Source organism: Prosopis cineraria, unplaced genomic scaffold (assembly GCF_029017545.1).
Source record: "Prosopis cineraria cultivar Desert tree isolate PC_DT_omini unplaced genomic scaffold, ASM2901754v1 PC5, whole genome shotgun sequence".
NCBI classification, from domain to species: Eukaryota; Viridiplantae; Streptophyta; class Magnoliopsida; order Fabales; family Fabaceae; genus Prosopis; species Prosopis cineraria.
The window spans coordinates 6,788,897-6,794,632 of NW_026555336.1; positions in this window are offsets into that span (position 1 = coordinate 6,788,897).

Genomic DNA, 5,736 nt, shown 5'->3' on the forward strand with positions numbered 1-5,736 from the left:
AAAATTGTGGTATGAATTATATGGGTATTTTATCTTATTTTCTATTGATTTGAACAAATCTTAGATTGGAGATGGGTAATGTGAAAATTATGTTAGTAGTTAATGAGTTTAGTTAGACTGATTTGAGTCTAATAAAGCTAACAGAACATCTAATGAATAAAGTAATTTTGAGTTGTTTAATTGTAAACTAAACTCTCTTGGACCCTTGGAGCATTCGAATACTTGGAATTGGATTGTGTTCACGAGTGTCTCTTTTGAGTGATTCAAAGGGTAAAGATAATCGAGAACCTAAATTCTCTCATACACATGTTTTTAAGTATTTTTGGTATCATGAAAATAATGAAATGCATGTTATATGTGTAAATTCAATTTTGATATTTTTAGAAAATGTGTAAAGTGGATATAAGTTAATTTGTTGAAAAATATGGGTGAATCAAGTAAGCTATGTTTTATTACAAATTTGTGAGATTGGTTAAGAAATTTGTTAATATAAATTATGAAATATGCATATGTGGATGAAATTGAGCATGTTAATTAAAAATTGCAATTACTTGACATGTGAAATTGTATTATGGTGCATGATTAAAATTATAATACATTATGAAATGATTGAGAAATAAAAGGGGGAGAGTTCACCCTAATTGAGAGATTATTATATTATAAGTCCATGTAGCATGAACAATATATGAGTATCTTTTAGTGTTGAATAGTTGTAGCACCAGTTCTGACACTTTATGACTTAGCTCATTATACTCACTTTAGGAGTGGGTATGAGTTACCATCAATAATTATGACACCCTGCAGGAATTCAATTAACATAGGAGTTCATAGTCCAAGTTTGGAGAGTGTTGACTATTGGCCAAGTTACTCTCTAATATTGGAGAGCTTGGGCTAGTCTGGTCTTATTATGAGTAGCCAATGGACTTAGTCAGAAGGAATAAAGAGAAGATAAGGGAGAAATTAATTGATCATGCATATGTAAATATTTTATTATGATTTAATATTATACTTTACTTCTTTACATGCCCTTAAATGCTCATGTCTACATATGTTATAAGTTAGGATTCTTTCGTTACTAAGATGTTTATCTCACCCGATAATTAATACTTATTGGTCCTTCAAGTAGTGGCAAAGGGAAGGGTTCGAAAGCTTAAAGCTAGATTGCATCTCAGATAACATCTTTATATAGTAGCGCGAGCGCACTTTCTTTGCCAATTCAAGGACATATATTACATTTATACTTATTGCCAATTCAAGGACATATATTGCATTTATGTTTGTAATTTAAATTTGTGACTTTGGATTATTGTTTGCTTAGCCCTTTTGTGAACCAAGGTCATGAGAGTTTGTGTTCAAGCTAATGATACTAGTATGGATAAATTACTAAAGTTGTAATACTGTTGAATGTGGATGTCGAGCCTTTTTGTTAATCCAAGTTTGAGGAACTTGTTACATGGTTAGCAATATTGTGATGGACACTTTTCGTGTGATTTTAATGATAATGTTCATGATTAAGCTATAGTCTAAAATGTGCCAATTGACTCCCAGGAATTGCTTATATGAATTGTTGAGTTAGAAAGTTAATTATAGTGTGAATGCTTAGGTTATGTGAAAAGACAAATTTGTCCTTATATTGTGGTGTAATCCCCATTAATTGGGTCATATCTTACTTTTGTTTGTTGATAACTCTGATATTATGCATTTTAAGCTCAATGGTTTTAGAAGTTGGTTTTCATTGGGATCCCATTTTCAATGAATTTTTCTTTTGTCATTGTTTCTTGATAATCATGGTTAAACATATTCTTTTGTGGTAATGATTAACTTGGAATATTAGCCTTAATTACCATAATACTAAGGTTTAATTAGTGAGTTAATTGTTATAGGCATTACAAGACTTATGTTTATGCTTATGAAGATGGCTTTTAGGAAATCAATATTGATAGATGATCATGATTGTGTTATTATATGAGACTTGAATACATGTTGGATATTAAATATGGAATTTATGTATAATGTGATGTATTATAGTTGTATAACATGATCACATGTGAGAGGGTGGGAGTTTGTAACATCCTGAAAATTAAATCTTTTGATAATCAAACTAATTAAGAGTAATTGAGTAAGATCTATGTTGTATGTAGTCAAAGAGGGCTAATGAGTATTTTTTATTGTGATGTCAATCATAAATTTGAGTTTCAAGTGAAATTGGGTCATTTAAACCTTAAAAAAGGAAAAAAAACAAAGAAAGAAGTCTTTGTGCATGCACCATGGCACATATGGCCAAAAGAATGAGAAGAGCCTCCTCTGTACCACATTTCACAATGTGTGTGGCATGCAGCACGATACATGGCTTGTTTTCTACAAAAATAAGTCATGAATTAAAGTTGAAAAATAGAAAGAAACACGAGAGGGATATTAAGGGACACTTTTGCTCTAATAGGGCTTTGTTTTCAACAGGATTGGAGGCATTTTGAATCTCCTAAACCCTAAGGATAAGTCTCACAACCTCTTATTTTGCCTTCCCTACTCTTTTCTTAAGTTTATGGTTAGGGTTAGTGAAAGGAAGATGATTTTCAACCCATATAGGTTATGAGTCTGAATCCATTAACTTAAATAGAATTAATGAGAGTTATTTGAGTTGTTGAAACCATTGATTAAAATTTTTATGCATTAGTAGTATTGATTGGACAATTATGTCTGAATTTTGGTTGTTAAATGTGAGTTATGAGGGTTATTGGGTGACATTAATGACCTTAGAAAGATTGAATGAAGTTAGTAGAGGTTAAGGGATTATAATGAAGCTAATGGGAGCTAAGGAGAGTTAATACACCCAATGAGTAATCCTAAATATGATAAATAAGGGCTTTGAATATTTTTAGAAATTGAAGTAAAGAAGTTAAGTCGTGTGAATAAAATTATATTGATAATTGCAGGTTTGATTAATTGTAGATTAATCACCCTATACATTCTATTTGGCTTGAGAAGCAAGCTTTGGAAGCATTTATTAAAAGGATAAACATTTGACCTCTCAAAGGTTTGAGATAATTAGGAAAAATATGTTCTATTTAATTTCTTGTTAATTAATTTATATTTCAAAAATGGATTATTTGATATGGATGAATACTTTCATAGTTTTGTATATGTGCCAAGCATGTGATGTGTAAATTTGATCTATTTGAAATACCACTATTATGTTTTAAAAGAAAAGGTTGAGATTGGAATGTTTCATATACAATTGTGAGTTGAAATGAGGAGTTGATTTGATGATTTTGTGTTGTGGAGATTGTGCATTTGAGTTTTGAAATGATAAATATTTACAAATTATTAAAGATGCTCACAGGGGTTTATTATTACAACCTAATGAGTTATTTGGATTGTGAATATGTGAAATGAGTAAGTATCATATATATTATATGATTGTTCGGTGAGAGTTCACCTAGGGAGAGAAATATATAAATCTATATAGTATCATATAGCCACCTTTTGATGCACGAAGGCCAGCCTTATCCTATTATTTGTCAAGGGACTGTCTTATAATTTGTTGAGGGATTTGAACCTAGTTATATTTACCTGTTTATTGAGGAGGCTACCTAAAGGTTTATGACACCCTAAGGATTCGAGAATGGGAAAGTCATGGTCTAAAAGTGAGTAAAGTGATATTTTGTCGGGTCACTCTTTACAATTGGTGAGCTTGGGTAATCTATTCATATTGATAAAGCCCTAATTGATAAATAATCCATTGTTTCAATTGGAAGGTATAAGGGGGATATAAGGATACTTTGATCATGCATTTATTTTTATCCAACATGTTATATGTTGATGAGTTTGTAGCAAGTTGTGATAGTTTTATGTGCTATTGTCATATGGTTGTTATTATTGTAATAATGTGCATTATTAATGTTGATTAGGCCAATGTCACATGGTTGTTTATATTGTGATAATGTGTCTTATGATTTTGATTTGTGAAAAATGAGAATAAGATAAATCTTGCAACTATAATGAGTGTTGTGTGATTGCAAATATTTAAGAATTCAACTTTCATTTATGTAATTTTGTTAATCAATATGCAATTACATATGATAGACATATCTTGGTTATTGAGTGGTTATATTTACCCTTCTCTTTCAATATTTTATAGGCTCTAACTTAGGCACAGAAAGGGAAAAGGCTCTGAAGGCTTTGGAATTTATTATTCCTATTGTAAAGCCTTCCAAACTCATTATTTTATGTAATAGATAGGATATTGTTATTTAGGAAATACATTTTTGTTTAAACTTGTACTATAGTATTGTTATGATTATGGGATGTATTTTGGGTTTGGAATGTTTTATGTAAGTTTGTTTATTATTAATAGGATCGAAATACTAGTTTAAATATAGAAATATTGAAATGATTATAACTATGAAAGTTATTAGTCAAATGCAATGCTAAACCTCCCCCTTCTGTTTTTGTTAGTAAGGGGTTAAGGAGTGACACTGAGGTTTTATTGTGGATATATATGTATGTGGTGTGTTGTATATGTAGTCTTAAGTCCATTGAGTGTGGTTTGAATATTAGTATTAACTTTTGGCACAAGTGTAGGGTTTTAGACATTTTTATATTATGAAAAGTGTAATATAGTGAAAAAAAATGAGTTTGGGTTTCTAACTCTCTTGTGTGAAATAATTTGGGGGTAATACTTATGCCATCAATTAGTGTATAAATAAATTTTTTTGTAAACATTTAAATCACCTTGATCGGATATCAGATGAAACAGTAGGGCATGTCAGAAGTTGCCCTGAGTGCTATCATATGATAGCAAGAGCCATCAAATTCTATGTAGCATGCTGTGGTGTGTAGTATAGAGAACTACTAGCCATAGCGCTTTCCTCTATGATCATTTAGATATTTTTCCAATTAGTTTTGAGTCCTTTGACTCCCAACAAGGTATCTCATACTTTCATAATGATATTTTACTCTGATTTCAGTTTACTAAATGTTTTTTAAGTATTTTCTAAGTGTGAAAACTTGAGATCCTATTTTTATCCCAATAGGGTTAATTATTTGATTATTTTGGTTTTAGTATTAATTATGGATTAGTCAGGGCTAGAGTTCACCTTAAGGGGTTAGATTAAATCCATATGATATTCACTAAAACTTCAAGAAGCCTTTATGATCGTGTGAAGAATATTAGAGACCTAAGGCAAAATTATTATAAAGGCTTAGTATATTATAACTTATAAGTTATACAATTTTCATTAAGAGTAGGTTTTACATTCATCTTAATAGTGACGTGTCAAAAGATTCATTTCATTAATTTTTTTTTGAATTTCAAAGCATATGCAATATCATTTTTTCTTATAACTTTTCCATGAATGAGTGATAAGATTTCACTAATAGAAAAACAAATAATATTAGAACATATATTCCCAATATATCATACTACAATTAAGATCATGATATAATTAATTTATAAGAGAAAAGATTAATAGGTTTCCTATATAAATAATTTTTTATGAGGCCTAATGCAATTACCTTAATGGCCTAAAGGTTTACATAACCATGAAGACCCTTGTGATCATTTATTACTTGGAAGCCCTTGTGATCACTTATAAGGATGTGGGTTAGGGTATACAACACAAGTATTCATAAAAGGAGAATCCATGGTCAGAGAGTAGGCGAAGGTGTCTTCGGCTGGGTTACCTCCCATAATGGGTAAAATTAGGCCATTCTAGCCATATAGACTTGATCTAGTCA